Source organism: Engystomops pustulosus, chromosome 11 (assembly GCF_040894005.1).
Source record: "Engystomops pustulosus chromosome 11, aEngPut4.maternal, whole genome shotgun sequence".
NCBI lineage: Eukaryota > Metazoa > Chordata > Amphibia > Anura > Leptodactylidae > Engystomops > Engystomops pustulosus.
The window spans coordinates 36,447,174-36,464,595 of NC_092421.1; positions in this window are offsets into that span (position 1 = coordinate 36,447,174).

A 17,422-nucleotide genomic window follows, 5' to 3' on the forward strand; every position below is an offset into this window, starting at 1 on the left:
CGGTAATACAACAAGTTGTAACAATATTTACACATCTATCAGCTTCTGATGTACACAAGCAAATTATAGCAAATTGTAGGCAGGACACAAACATGCGGCTATTAGGTTCTATCAAACAGATTGTTAAATCTAGAATTTCCTTTACTCTGCTCACAAAAATAATCTATATACCAAGAAGGTGACATTTTATATCTTTAATAATGAAAATTAATTTTATGTCTACATCTGATTTTAACCTCGTAACGCCACGGGTCTTTTTTGTTATTCTTGTATACTTGATCCCCCTACTCAACAGTTTAGACCAATCATGTGTGTCAGGACCCCTTTCCTAATGTAGTTGCTATAGGGGTTTCAGAGGTATCAATACTGAATCTGTGGAAATGGGCATTGACACCCCCAGTAGCCAGTAGTCACAATGATGTATCCAGCTGCCATAGTAATCAAAGCCCCTAATAGTTATAGTGATATCCCCAGTAGCTAGTAGTCACAATATTGCCCCACTAGCCAACAGTCACAGTGATACCCCAATAGCCTGTAGTGACAGTGATGTTGCCAGTGGTCATAGTTATGTGTCATGCCCCTTCCCTCCGGCTGAGGTTCTCTACTCTACAGTGCTCAAAAGGGGGGTAAGGACTTGTAGGGGAACAGCTTGTGACGCCAGATGGGATGTTCAACCGGGATGTAATCAGTTGCTAACTTGGGCCCCTGGGAGATAGGTGTTGAAGGTCAGCGTGATGTTTAACCCTTCCTGACTAGGGCTGGCTCCCAGAGGGTGGATAGAGGAGTAGATCATTGGCCTGGTCCTAATGGTGGAACACAAAGCATTGACTCTAACACATGCAATTGAACTGCAATTTCAGGGACACCGGCCACCTGGGTAAACCGACTCTCTTTATTGTCAGGATGCTTGCCATCTTTCTCTTCAATCCGTTACTCACAGGCATTACAACTGGCTGTGTAGAATGTCACTCACTCTGCCCCCTTTTCTACCACACCATGATATTGCTGCTGTGGGTTCTTTGGATCTTACTTCTCTGCTGGGGTCCTCTGAGCACTCCTCACGACAGCCCACCTTGCCGTCTCCATTAGAACTCACACATTAACTCCTAACACCTCCTTTCTTTTTCCCAGAATATTTGACTTGCTTATTTCTAATGCAATAGAATGCTTTGGAAGAAGCAGAAAGCATAGGTTTGGCTCAATATTCTGACGTGCCCCTTATGGAAACCTCAGGCTCCATAAGCATTAAAATATTAAATCAAATAACCATAAAATGGGTTAGTGTTTTAGTTTGTGTGCAGTTAAAAATGAGGGTTCATGTAAGGAATAGTGAGAACATTGTTATTTATTTTTATTTTAAAAAAGGGCACGTTATACAGTGAGGAAGCCAAAATTTAATTAGAAAAGGAGATTTTCTGTTGGCATCAATTACATGAGGGCAAAAGTTACACATGTAAAATGTAATTATAATCCGGCTCCTTTAAAATCATTGAAAAATTAACAAAATATAGAGACTTGACAAAATATTAGTATTGGAAAATTGTTATGTTGATCACATAGTCTCATTAGATGCAAACTAATTTGTTTGTTAGAAGCAATTTTCTTATCTGTTTCTCTTTTGTTGAAATCATTTAGAAGGCTTTAATAAATTTTGTTCCTTATAAAAGTTTAAGATCCTGAGCTAGATATCACAAAAGAGGCTTGTCAAAATTTAGACTACAGAGTATTTTTCAGTATGAAATGGTATCATAAACATGAATATTAACTATAAGCTATAAAGTAGAGGAATTACTTTTAACTGATATGTATTGGAATGCTACCATGCCAGCTTATGAATATCCTGAATTTCATCTTTTATAACAGTGCTCATGCATCTATAAACATAGTTATTTATTGGCTCATATTGTATTTTATGTGTTAACTATGTCAGGGTCATATGACAATTTCTATTTAGTAAGGGAACAGCTGGTAAGGACTGATATGGCTAAGGCTAAGATTCCTTTCCAGCTGTCCCTGCCTGACCTTCCCTATTAGGTAGGTGAAAATGGGTTGATATATTCCCTTTCAACATGTTGCTCAATCTTTGTCTTTGCACAGAGACAAAGACTGGACAACATTAATACAAACACTGGAACGCTTAACAGGTAAGAACCATGTGGACAACACAGTACAGAATTGATAGGCAAAATTGATGGTCAGAAAACTAGCAAAGGAAATTCAAGGAATTCAAGAAAAGAAGTCAAGTTAAAAGTCAGAGTCATGGACCAGAAGGTGATTTTAGTAGACTCCTGACATCCAAAAAAGGCAAACCAGCAGCTAACTTAACACTTTGCAACCCAGAGTAAAATCAACGGGAAACAGATAAGTATGGTATAAATCAATTCACCTATTGACACTCTGGGTCAAATATATCCTTTGCTAACCAGATATATCCTGACACCAGAGCTGAGCTGGCATCAGAAAGCACTGTGTCAGCTGCAACTAACATCTGACACCCCAGTGTAAAACCTGCAGGTGGAGTGAGCTCCAATTGTGGGTATTTAACCTTTTAAAAGCCTCCTGAGGGATGTTACAATCACCTTGTGAGCCAATGCATCAGCATTGCAGGGTATTATGAGGAACAAGCAATTGGATGTTTACTTGTTCATGTCTCAAAATGGTTTTAAAAAACAATTTAAATCAATCAATAAATAAAAATTCCATAAACCCCCCATTACATAAAATATGAAAAAAGGGAAAATCATCACACAAACCATACACATATGATATCACTGCATCTGTAATGACTTGTATAATAAACTATCATTATTGAATCCGCACAATAAACGCTATATTAAAAAAATCTTGTCCCACAAAAACTGCCAGAAAAAGTGATCATAAAAAAGTATCTACTCCAGAATGGTACTGGTGTAAAGTACAGCATGTCCACAAAATAAAAGACCTGAACCAGCCATATTGACAAAAAAATAACAATATACTATAGATTTCTCCCCACATTGGTCCATATGTATTATTGTGTCTGCATGTCTGTAGTATAGGTCCTGTTTACATATATAAAAAGAGCTTGCAAACGTATTTTTTGAACTAAAGTTAGTTGAACAAAAGATAAAATATACTTTTTCAGATTTGCAGGTGAAACAAGTGCACATCAAAGTCACAGAAATGCTACTGTCTTTCAGATGTTCTTTATAGAACACATCTCATTATACATTTAAGTATGACCTTTACAATTTTTTTTTAATGCAACAATTATAGGACACCCTACATCATAAAAGGAGCAAATATAGCATTACATGATTATATAATATCCTCCAGACTCCCAGGTCCTACATTATTGATAGGGTTTCCCATGCTGTCTGCATTACATTATTATTAGAGGTTGAAATCTGCATTAACGCTTCAAGTCCATGGCAATATAAATCTTTCATAATTAGTTTAACTTTGATTTGGTGTCAATACCTGCAGGGTGACAGATATTGATGTGCAGCCTCTCCTCTATTAATGACATTTCTAATCTGACTCATCCTCATGTCATAGCATGTACTTAGTGCACTTTTACACATGACAGGTAATCCTACATTATGAATGCAGGAGTTAAAGTAGAAATGACAGGGTCAGGAGTGAAGATGACCAATTAATATCACAGAGTACTTCAGGAGACTTTGACATTTCCTGAAGGGTATGTAACTTTTAAGCAATTAGAAAGCTAAAGCCCAGAACATTAAATAGGCAGGTGGCACCGTTGTTCAGAATGATCCCTTTTATATCTTCTAAATGTTAATATTTGATACTGATTCAACTTTCATCGTTCTAAGGAAATTAAGTTTCAAGTGTATTAATACGATAAAATATTGGAAATTTATAATTGGTTAAATGTATTCTATTTTTTTTACAAATAACACAGCTGCTACAATGTATTCTATATTGATTTATGTCCTTTTGTCTGCTTTCTGTATTGTATGTATTTATTTCTCATCTCAACATTGCATTTTTATTGCTTTACCATTAGAAATGAGCGAGTGTACTCGTCCGAGCTTGATGCTCGTTCGAGTATTAGCGTACTTGAAACAGCTCGTTGCCCGGACGAGTATTTCGCCTGCTCGATAACGAGCTTTCACTTAAGGAAACGCAGTGAAGAACAGTGAAGAATACAAAGAACACAGTGAACATAGGCTCATTAAGGATCAGTTAAGTGAAGAACACAGTGAATACAGTGAAGAACACATTGCAGATGTTTCCGTACATCTGCTAACTTATTAGAAGACATTAGTGCAGAATCTTCAATTGTTCTTCACATACTATTGTGATGAACCCCGTTCTGCACTCATGTCTTCGGATAAGTTAGCAGATGTACGGAAACATCTGCAATGTGTTCTTCAGTGAAGAACACATTGCAGATGTTTCCGTACATCTGCTAACTTATCCGAAGACATTAGTGCAGAAAGGTGTTCTTCACAATAGTATGTGAAGAACAATATGTGTGAAGAACACATTGCAGATGTTTAACATGGGTCATTCTCCTTTTTTGAAGTTTCACAAATATTCCAATGAATTAAAAAAAACAAGAAACAGGACTGACTTCCTTATTTCTCAATAAAATGACACATTTTATTGCGGAGCCTTGGTCCCCTTGAAAAATGCTCCAGTCTCCTATTGATGAAACGAGCACTCGAGCATTGGGAAAAGTTCGACTCGAGTAACGAGCACTTGAGCATTTTGGTGCTCGCTCATATTTATTTACCATTTCTTTTCTCGATTAACCACTTTTATTGCATGTTTTAAAAGTGTTCGCCCACGTAAGAAAGTACTTAAATTTTAATCCGCTAGTGATGCTAACATGGTAAAGATACTTTTTAACCACATCATTTGCAATTTTGTCTTTGCTACCATGAGCTCCTCACTGTTAGATTCAGTTCTGTGGGTGGGCACTAGCTGAGCAGATGCTTCATGATTCCTTTGTGCTGTGCTCATACATGAGAATTTCCTGTCTCATGTAGCTGCGTGTTGACAAAGTGCTTTGAATATCAGAGTACATGGTTTATCTACAATTTCATTTAGCTTCTGAGCATTTTACTAATATCTGACACATAGAAACGAGACAGAAATCACAAGATATAAGATTTATAAAAACTAACTCATCTCTGATATTTCACCTATCCAATCAAACACACACACTCGGCTCTGCTATGCCTTTCTCCCTAGGATTATTACACTTAGCTTGTTTGTAGAACTGTTCTTTTCTGTACAGGAAGTGCCATTGTCTATGCTCCTCCCCCTCTCTCCTGCAGTACAGCAGATTAAAGTGCATGTGAGAGAAATCTGACCAAAGAGGAAGAACTGACCAACCATACTAAAAAGTTTATGGCCCAAATTTTAAACTAAATTCAACTATAAGGAGAGAAAATCTTAGGTCATCTAATATCAGCAGTAATATTTTCATCTTATTTCTGCTCGATAAGTGTGATAAATTTGCCACATTTTAAGCTTAAGTTTTTTCTGTCTCATTCTTTGGTCTCCTGCACATGGATGTGTTTGGTCCGTGTGCTGATCAGATCCAATGCAGTCCAGTGTATGGGAATCCTTGAATCATAATGAAATATGGTGCAAGAACTCCCTGTCTGCATACTCCTTGCATCGTATATCACTATAATGCAATATAACACTCACATACAGTACCAAATTCAGAAGCCAGTTAAACAGATTTAGACATTTCATCCACAGAGGCACCCCCACCCACCACAAGAAGCTTGCTTTTTAGAGTCAGAGTACCCACTCATGAACTCAAACAAAGAACAAAACACCAGCTATACCCCAAGGTAATCAATCTATATGGTAAAACCCAGACCTAGAAAAAGGGTTTTTGATTGTCCGCACAATTGGACATCTCTATGAGGCGTCTAAGAGGGCAAAAAACCCCAATAGAAAGGGCCAAGGCCAGTCACACCCCTATAAAATGCAACCATCAGAATACCTCACAGAGAGATCTTTTATGTAATTATGTGTTTGTAGAAATGGCCACAAGAAAACTCCATTCAAGGGGAAATTGAGGCTCTTCATTGTCTGGAGGTGCATAAAGAGACTCAATCTATTTATTCAGATTACAAACCCCACACAAGATCAGATAGACAGTAGGTGCCTGGTTGCAGTTGTTTTTAACCACATGACAACAGGACAATGACCCAATGACCCCACACCACCAAATTATGCATGAACTATTTACAGAATACCAGCTGCCTGCTTCTTCCCTAAAGTAATGGCCACCCCAGTCACCAAATACAGCTCCGGCACGGCTGTTCGGACTGTGGAGGGAACGTCCCTGAAATATATTGACTCCTGTCTTCTGCTCTGTGTGCAGATTTTAGGATCATGCCACCATACTGCATGTATACACAGACTACACAGGTTCATGTGTAACAAGCCTAAAGCTAAGCTCTGATGTCTTTCCGACAATGGAAACCAATTGTCGGAAAATGGATCTTCGGAACCATGGTCCTAGCTGCTATAAAGTACAAAACATGGGCATTTCAAAATTAACGCTACCCCTCCAGTCTCTAAAACTAACTCATATCAGGAAAAGTGAATATTTTAGCTAATTTGCCTGTGACTTTGAAGGTGAATCTGGCTGTGAGGACATGACTGTTGGCTCTGAGGACATTTGATGGGGTGTGGCTGTCTTTTTTTTCTATTGCAAAGTAGATTTTTCTATTGCAAAGATCACTGACCAATAAGTTTTTTACATTCTATAAAACTTTACCTGCAACTGAAAATGCCACTTTGCAAATGTTTTTTAAGTGGAGCAGAACAAGTGAATGTCATAGGAAGCATTAATTAGGTCTTGGCTGCTAGATTAATTTTGTGTGTCAATTGGCTTGAAGTGCTGTTTAGAAAACAATTATACAACAAAGAACGGTGATGACACCCATTCATCACCATCTTACCTTGTCTAATTGTTTTCTAAAATCATGGTTCATCTTGTAAAACATGTCCAAAACAGCTTCCTTGTCTGGTATGTGAAAGATTTCAATATTTGCATCACAATTCAAGTAGAAGTCTGTTCTACATGATGAGAGAAGTTATGGCTAAGTGACATTGAAGATGGATATTGTTCTATTTTAAGGTAATGAAAACGGATTACATTGCAATTAAGAAGGCATACATGTTGATGGATCATCCATCTATTCATTGTAAGAGGAATATTTTTAAGTCTTGTTTCACTAGATAGAGCTCACTATGAATCAAATGGATAACTTATGATATATTGGTCATTCATGATATATCCATTAAAATTTTCTTTAAGTATATGATATATTAATGCTGAATCCACTTTGTTTGGGGGATAATTAGATTTTACCATTTTAATTTATTAGTAATGAAGATTGGACTCATGAAATTTTGTGTTTGGATAAATCTGAACCCGAGTCAAGATCCCCACCGGTAACACTCGAGTTGTGTGTTGCCATTTTAGGGTGGCCCATCAGTTTTGATGACATCATCAGGGAGCGTTGATCCTCCCTAAAATGGTGAGTCCCTGCTCCGCCCCCATATTAGTGCCTGTGTGCACACAACCCATTGAATGAAGTGCCCTCTGCAATTTTTTTGTGGGGGGGGGGGTGTGTTGAGGGTTGGGCCACCTGGGGAGCTTACGGTGCTCTCAACACCAATAGTCTTGGCAATGATTGTGCATGTTTTGTGCCTAGAAAGGAGCAAGCTTGTGTAAAGCAAACTAGGAAATAGAGGTCCACCCAAAGGAATTGAAACTTGTTTTTTATCAGATTGAAATTAAAAAGTACTTGCTCTCACTTCTTAATTCTATTAAAAAACATTTTGCCTTGTAACCTAGTCATTGTATAGATAAAAAATTGTGAATTAGCAAAAAACAGACCCAAATATTAAAACAGTGTCTTTTCCAAAAACAGCCATTGTTGTCACTGCAGTTGTGCAAGAATATCAGACATAAGTTAGTTATTAGGGACGCAATTTAAAGTTTCCGCTACACTGTATGTAACAGTGAAAAACTGACAGTACCTCTGTGTAGGTGATCCTTAATCCAGTGAAGAAAGGTAAAAAAATCCATCCTTGTGCAGTAAACAAACCAAGTCGCCTGGAACCGCTCAAACTCCTCCATGAAGTCCTCCTCGTTTGTAATGCTGTTATCTTGTTGAAGAGCAGTAGAACCTATAATAGTGTTATATAGTTACAATAGTGAGGGGAGTTATGCAAGTATTTTATTATACTCTCAAATAATCAAATAAAAAAGGCCTTAAAATGCTTTAAATTTTGTTTACATTTATTCACTATATATCCTCTCCAGACCTGAGTTTCCTCTAAATGTCTTCTTCCAGGGTCTGTAGATTTCACCCTTGGGAAGGTGTTTGATATAAAGAAATATTTGAGGATAGGAATACCCTACATATAGCATTGGTTACATAAGGAGGGCATATTTACTCCCTCATGTTACCTACCTAGAGTCATTCAGGCCTGATTTGTTCATCCCCAACAGTGATTCAGACAGAATAAGGATATATGTATTTCTGTTTAATCTTCTAGTGTTTTGATAATAGCCTTTTATTTTAATATATAAATTAAAAGTTACATTAGGTGTTTCATTATACATTGCTTGGTGTCCTACCTCTTTCATTGATTCAGTATATTTTCTTTACAAGTTGTATGTTGCGAAGTATTTCTTAATTTAAGCAGCTATCCATATTCATCATGTTTTGTACAGCGTATTCAAGTCATTTTGAGTTATTAATTTTGCTCAGCAAAATTATGTTTGTGTATACATTAGATGAAACGCTTTAACCACCTATCGTGGTCAAAAGAGCCCATATCCAGACATTTTAAAACATAACCTTAAATTGCATTCTTCATAAAAGGTCAACAAAATAGATGTGATTTATTGCACGACTTGGTAGTTAAAAACACGGACAACCACAATGTTGTATTTTATCTTTTTGTCAATGAGATTAACTATTTTCAATCCTTTACCGTGTAAGAATGCTGTAGGTTACATATAGCTGCATAGCTAGATTTTCAATATAGTTGTCTACAACCACATATCACAGGTTAAGTTAATAAAGGGGCTAATAACTTCTCAGAATCCCCTATATTTTATATGTCATAGATATAGGTATAGGAATCTTAGGAACACTGTCTACTCAATCTCAACCACTGTATTTCTGAAGAAAATAGATTGATTGTAAAAATTGTGGCTATTCGCTAATTAAAAACACAACAAGATTAGCCCCTGGACATTTTTCATCAGGCACACTGGGTTCATCAGGGTTAAGGGCCAACTCTGAATGCAGCGAAGAAACAACAAACTAATATAGTTTAAGGCACAGCCATTATAGTAGAAAACTGCCAGTAAATGAGGAAAGCAGTCAAAAAGTTGCACAGTGCGAACTCATATTGGTCCATACCACATGAAAGACAAGGGAATCTCCAATCATGGATGAGTAGATACGTCACTGCTGTATCCTCCCAATGGGATCATCATGTTGCCCATCAAATGATATGTGATGTGAGTAGTCAGCCAATAAGAGTTTCCCAATCAGCTGATCTTGTAATGCACATGACAAGGGAGATTGTGATCATTCTGATGGCTTTATGCCATTGTACATGCAACAGAAGACTTAAAGGACATCTACCACCAGGTATGCCCTGGTTTTATGCAAATGAGCTTAATGGACTCCAGGCTCCATAGGTGTTAATGGAGCTCATCAGGTTCATTAAAAAAAAAAGGGCATTAAAATCTAAAAGAAGAGTAGATCCAGCCAGATCCACACCAGGATGTTTGTGTGCTTAGTTTACAATGCTTCATCCTGGTAGTAGATGTGCTTTAAGGGCAGAAGGCCTAGACCGAAGTAAATGAGTTAAACTTAACTCTTAAACATAACTCTAGTAGCAACAGACTGTCCAATTCATTGACTTGGACAATCTATTATGATCCTTTGACCTGCCTCTGTTCCACCTCTGTTCTTAACAGCAGCAGGTAAAGAATCACCGTAGCAATCTTTGTGGGATGGCCTAGGGGACATCATGGTCCAAACGTGAATAGAAATGGAATGAACACCATCAGACTTGGCCATATACACATTTAAGAAGTTGTTGCATTCCTCCCAACATTATACCCCAATCTTTTCCAAACCAGTTTTACTCTCTCAGGAGAAGGAATCACTTCATTACATCACATCATCTGCTCATGATGCAAAATGCATCCTGCAGGGCTCCCACGTCTTTACCACCTGTTTAGGGCTTCAGGATAACCATTACAAACTTTTGAGCACAAATCCCCAGAACTATCACACACACATGGCCTGACAACCTAAAATGTGTTAGACATCTAACTTAAATACCGCTACCCACATTTGGTCACCATGTCCGTTTCTCTCCTCCCATTGGGCACAGATTAAACAAATAGAACACACTCACTCCAGCTATGGTTCTATTAGCCAATAGAAGTCCTACAAATACAAACCGTAAAACTCATTAGAGTAAATGGACCTCATTTATCAAAACTGTGCAAGTAAGAATTTTCTTGTAACGCCTAACAACCAAAGAAAATGGACCTTGCCGTTGATTGGTCACCCTTTGTATTTAGTAAAAGAGACCTCTGATCTTCTGCTCACAAAGCACTAGCTAATGGCAAGAAGAATCAGTTATAATTATGTACTGAAAAAAATAAAACAGGTTAAATCCTTTATAGATGTAAATACCTCTCATGGGGGTTAGCATTTTTTACTGATCCAGAATGAAACCAAAGTGCTGACTTTCTCAAGGAGGAAAGCATAGAGGACTTGGTGGAAGAAATTCTGAGAGGGGATGATGTCGTAGACTCAACTTGGCTCAAAGGCAATGATAGCTAGGAGGAAGGGGCATGATTACAAACCCCTCGGTAGCAAGAGGATTATTGGGAAGGGTGCAAAGGGGCATAGGATAACATAGGTATGATTTACTCACACAACAATAAATGTATACACCAAAACATCAGGGTCAGCAGTGACCTACATCAATATACAGCACCATATGCCCAGGAAGCTCAAAAAGCAATCCTTACAAATATGCAATAATTTCTACCAAACAAGAAAAAGGAGGAACAAAAATGCCAAATACAATATGTTTGAAAAAGTGAATAAACTTTATTGCTTACATAATTAAATGTGTCCATATAAAAGGAAAAATGGCTACAGGATGGACAGAAGTTTACAACAGCCAGGAACCACAGTATACATACAATCAATATCTAACAATGTAGGGCATGCTTATCATACAAAGTATTTCCCCTTTGAAAGACCGGCGGGTTGAAAGGCGCGTTGGGGATTTCACACGCCAGGTAACTATGGTTGTAGACACCCGGTCCACAGCAACACATGTTGTGTTACTATACACACTTCAACTGCTGCCGTGACTGCAGCAACTAGGTTACTATTACTGTGCACCGGTTGGGCTCATATGACAATACTTTGTATGATAAGCATGCCCTACATTGTTAGATATTGATTGTCTTCATACTGTGGTTCCTGGCTTTTGTAAACTTCTGTCCATCCTGTAGCCATTTTTCCTTTGTAAGCAATAAAGTTTATTCACTTTTTCAAACATATTGCATTTGGCATTTTTGTTCCTCCTTTTTCTTGTTTGGTAGAAATTATAAGATAGCTAAGACTTGGCCTGCCACCACCCACCATGCCCAGGGCATCACACACAAAGGTATTTTTCAAGCACTGTGCAGCTTTTGTCGTCTCAGCTTCTACCACACTTATATAGTTTGCTCTATGAAATTCTATAATTTGTAAATTATAGAACGGCTTCAGCAGTCAATCAAGCAGCTTGGTGCTATAACAATGGGCGGAATCCCAAACATCAGTGCTCGTTCGGTCTCTGGGTCTGTGGTTGCTGTACCCGCCAAGATAGGTTGCAGTTCTACCCATGCTTACTTGTCAACATATCAGATGTGTTGTGCATCTTATGACTAATGGCTTTGTGCAGTGCACACCATATTTTGTCCACAATCTGTTGGTTCAGATCTCTGTCCCCCTCAGGTGAAATGGTAGATTTTTAAAGCCCAACCAAAAAGGACAGTTTTACAATGATCTCAGTCAGGGCCTGGGTTTGTGGGTGAGATGGGCCACACTTCCTCTTTTCCTCCATTGTTTGGAGAATAAAAAGGTGAATAGGATGGTGCGGACAGGCTTGGTAATGGTTGTGGTGACAGTGGTTGTGATGTTGCTGGTAGTGCCCCATCCTCCCTATGTGGGAGAGACAGGTGTCCTTGTCACTTGGGAGGTGGTGGTAGAGGCCAAGACAACCAAAGCTGTTGGGTCTACAACATCATTACCACCATTTAGATCTTCTTCCACCAAGCCCTCACTGCTGCCCTCCTTGATATAAGCCAGCACTTTGGTTTCATCCTCATCATGGTAGATATCCTGCAATGGCCCACTGTCCGCATCCTCAACCTCCAACACAAGCTGTTGGGCAACTTGCAACTCTTTGTCTGGAACTGGGGGCGGAGCAGGTGGATGGTCCACAGAACCCCAGGTTTAAGAGTTATAAGATTGCATTAGTGTCTGCTCCATGAAGTGTGACATCAGTGCTATTTTGAATGGGGTTGAGGTGGAAGGTTTTGCACACGAGAGGTGGAGTGGGTTGAAGACAATCTTTGTGATGTAATTGACCAACTGACTTAACATTCTTTGCCCTCTCAATTCTGGGAATACACATGCAGTACATCACAATGACAATTACTTAAAATTTCTAGCTGCCCCTCACTGTCATTCCTGCTGCCACCTCTCCCACAAACAATGCTGGTCAAGTCCACTCATCACAACCTGTACCATTATCTTGAGCAGTAATATTTACAGCATTTATTTTTTAAAATTTTTTCATGTTATGTTATTATTTTAAGTATTTTCCCTTACACATTTTAGGAAGGGATACTGCCTTATTCCCTCTATTTTTCACCCTTCAGCCCTTACTTGATTACTTATTTAATGGCGTCAAATTTCTTGTCCCCATTGCTTTGGTTCACATTTGAGTCAAAGTTCGAGCCAAAGTTCTGGGCCTAAACCAAAACATTTTCTGGAATGCGGACAGACCTTTCAAACCAGAATTTTTGCCCAGCCCTCTCATCCCTATTGACTACCTAAATTAGCAGACGCTGCGTATAGCCAAGCTAAAAAACTGCAGCTTTGCATCTATTCAAGCTACGTAGGTGTCCATTTCCTTTATCAGTGTATCACCTTTTGAGAACAGCTGTTCTGTGGGGATGCTGGGTATCAAACAACCAAAAATCTGATACTGGGGACCAATTCCATAAACATGTTATGAAAGATTTTATCCTAGACACTACTAATACATCCATTGAACTATACAATTCTTGAATTCTTTAATCTAATTTTAGGCATTTTTGGATGATTTACTTTTTTCCTCAAACTTTAAGTCCTTTTAATTTAAATGTCACAGCAAATGATACTCTTCTTGATTGATTCATCTAAAAAATGACCATTTTTGTAGAACAACATAGAATATTAGGTTATGTCATTTCAGTATATTTTCATTCTAAAGAGGTTACAAATATTACTTATACCATATCTCAGAGGAAATTGGGAAAAATAGAATCGAATTTAATGCTGCAGTGAAACCTGCTCATTCTTTAGATTTGAAGACTTTCAAAGTGAGTAGAAAAAAATCAATACGGAACAACCTGCAATGTATCCTTGGAGATGCAATTTTATTATTCTTGTTGAAGTCGTGTTTACATTTTAGCTATCTCAAAAGATTGGAGGAGATTGTGTTAGCTCCATGCCCTTCTTGGATGAGCCTAGAGCCAGATTTACAACCTGAGGCTACATGGAAAAATAGAAGTACAGATAGAACTGGGAAGAATCCCAGTGCCCATGAAACTATTTGATGTAACATTAACAAAGCTTGATACAGAATTCAATATCCTAATTATTTAAAGAAGAAATACAAATTACAAGCAGCCAAAAAAGTATGGCAACCTTTAAGTACCCTTTAAAATAACTTATTTCTACTCAATATATAAACAGAAAACACCTATTGTAATTCACATAATCCGTCATAAATATAAATGCATGACAAGTTTTGCAGAAATCTAATTTAACAAGCACTGGTTTATACCTCCTGATTTATGGTTATATGTGGGATCACAAAAAGTTCAACCTCTCACATTGCCGTATAATGGTAGGCAAGCGTGTACTGTATAACCAAGTGTCATGAATCCTCCACACTGCAGTCCAAGCACGGAGTGCATCCACGCTGGGGAACCTCGCTAGTCAGCCCTTAAGCTCCACCCACTTACACAAAATGGCGTCCTTTTGCTAATATCTACTGCCAACGCTCAGCACCCCCAGTAACACCACTTTTGTCAGGGAAACCAAATGCATTTGAACCCCAGACATGCCTTATGGAATGCACAGAGCCACTCTGCACCGCAATAGATTCAAACGCTTGTTCCATACACCTTAAAGGTGCCACCAGTCGCAGTTACAGCTTACAAGACGCCCACACCAGGAATGCACAAATACACCCAGATACACACTTTTCTAGGTATCGTACAGTTCACATGGACCCACACCGTCTATAGCTACTGCTAGCGCACAGACACACACAACGTAACACGGCTTAGCGGTAATTCACCTTCAATTAAAAGGGATAAAATAACGAAAAGACAGATCTCCTACCAATTGGATTGGCATAGAGATCCACAGAGGAGAAACTGATGAAAAAACTCTGGACAGCTCCACTAACTTAATTGAATCTCCCAATCTGATAATAATTGGATGCTGATCACAGATTTATTAACAAGAAATGTTAATATTATATTTATGACAAGGTTTTCTTTGAAGTATAATTTTGCCATATTCTTAAAGGAAATCTACCATTTGATTTCATGCATTGTGAACCAAACAATGGTTGTACACTGATGCAGGATCATACCTTGGTAAATCCTTGTGCTTGAGTATACTTGAGTGGTTTTGCTGATAAAATTTTTTTTATAAAATTATGATTAAGGAAGCGGTTTCACTCCTTTGCCTGGCCTCAATGCTTTTCCGAGCACATTAGTTATGTACTGCTCACAGGGAGGCAGAATAATCAATTGCTGCACCATCCCCCGACTGCTGTGTGAGTGATCCAGCTCAGGTTGATTAGTTATGTCTTGACTAACTTCCATGTGTAATGACAAACTCCGTGTGTCATGTGTTTATGTAGCCAGTCTTACCCAGCTTTCCCAAGGTCCTGAATTTTATAATTGTTTTTCAGCAAAACCACTCAACTCAGGGACCAGCTGCTTATTATGGACCAGGTGCTAATTATGTTATCTTTTAAGGCAAATGTGATTCCCCCTCAACATATAACTGGCAAAGAGGGGACATTTTAATCCATAATTTATTACACAAACCTAATTGTAATGCCCCAGTTTATTTTCAAAGTGACATCAACACTGTTGAGACTGGAACATTCTTTGTTTGATCACTAAATATTTAAGCATATAAAGTCATGGTGGGGACAGATTTATTAGGGCTTGTACACCTGAAATCTGACATACAAGCCATGAAAAAGGAGTAATTCCTGGTGCATTATTTTCCACTTTTTGCCACCTACAAGGCAAGTGGGCATGGAGGGGAGTAAAGGCTGGTGGCAGAGTGGTCCAGAATGGGGTGTTTTGTACCAATACAAGCTATTACCTGCACCCATTAGCACAGGCTATGGTATAATGGATGAGTAAGAGGCTCCGCCTACGATCCATACTAGAGTTAATGTATAATGATAAAAAAAAAATTAAATAAAGGATCCGGCTTTTATACCTTTAAAGTGCTGAAGGATACTTAAGCTGTTTGTAATTTATCTATACCAATTTTGACACCGTGTTTCTGCCTCGGCTCTCTCCATGCACAGGTTTAGAATGCATGATGATGTCCTTGCTGATTTTCTTGGAATTGGGTAAGCTGACTATACAGTTTCCTTTTGTGACCATGTTAGAAATATGTGTTCAAGAGTATAAAGACTGATTAAAATGCAGACTATCCAGATAAAGTTTAGTCTTATTAAAGTATAGCCTGAAAGGTTGACTTTAAAGCCACTAACAAATTGAAAGAAGGAAATTCCTCCAGTTACCTAACAAGGTATTAAGCATTTTATAATTTGTTAAATGGATCTTCTGAGATCATTAATGGAAACCTGTCAGTAGAAATTGACCTAATGAACCACTGCTGCTTTGTTTCCAAGCAAATGAACTCCTTCCACATCATGTTTCTTTCATGGCTCCGGGTGGTGGCATCCTTCAAAAAAATAATATTGATGCAAGTTGTAAATTAAATGGAGGCAGGGAGTAAATTTTAGAAAGTTTGTTTTTGTCCCTTAACCTCTGTCAACACTTAACACTGTCAGTAAGGTACTGACAGTGTGCATGATCCAAATGTAACACACTGAAATACATTTGTATTGCACTGTGCTAACTCAATGAGAGCTTGAACAAGCGATCAGAAGATACTCACATGTGTGGTATTACTGCGTCCGTAACAATATATACAATAAATCAGAAACATTATCGGACCTGCTCAGTGAATGCTGTAAAAAGAAAACCAAAAACTCACCAAAAATGATTAATTTGTCATCAAATCCCTTCGCTAAAACGTGATCAAAAAAAGTTATGTGCCCCAACATGTTTCCTTTGAAAAGAACATCATGCAAAAATTAAGCCCTTAACCAGCTCTTTCATTTGAAAAATACTCAAGTTATGCCTGTGGAAAGTTGGCCAAAACAAATGAGATTTTCTTCAGTATAATTGTAAAAATATACAAAAAGCCATATAAATGAACTATCACCATAATCATAGCGATCCATAAAATAAAGATAAAATATAATTTTTATGGTACAGTGACTAGCCCCTAAAAAATGATTTAAAAAAAATCTGAAAAAAAAGAGGATTTTCTTTTCCTACAAACATTCATGAGTTAAAAAAATTAACCCTTATTTGTCCAAGTTGCCAAAAAAATTTATATTGTATAACCTTTTAAAAGGGACAGTACAATTCCTCTCTGAATGGTACACCTTCAGTGCCATTGTATTTAACATTTCCTTTATTTTGCCAAATCGTCCCTGTCCCCAATGGGGCTCACAATCTAATCAACGTTACCAGTATGTTTTGGAGTGTGCCCATAAATCAGTTTATGACCACATATGGGCATAGTCCAATTTAGGTATCACAACCTTCTGAAGAATTTTTGGATTTTATCCATGGAGAATGTGTACATTTTTGGAAAATACATTCATTTAGCCAAAAAATGCAATGCAATGTGTGCCAGCGTGAGGAGCAGCAGTTGCAGCAGCAACTGCCACAATCAAGCACAATTCAGGACGGATTCTTTTAAGAAAGATCATTGACAAATAGAATAAA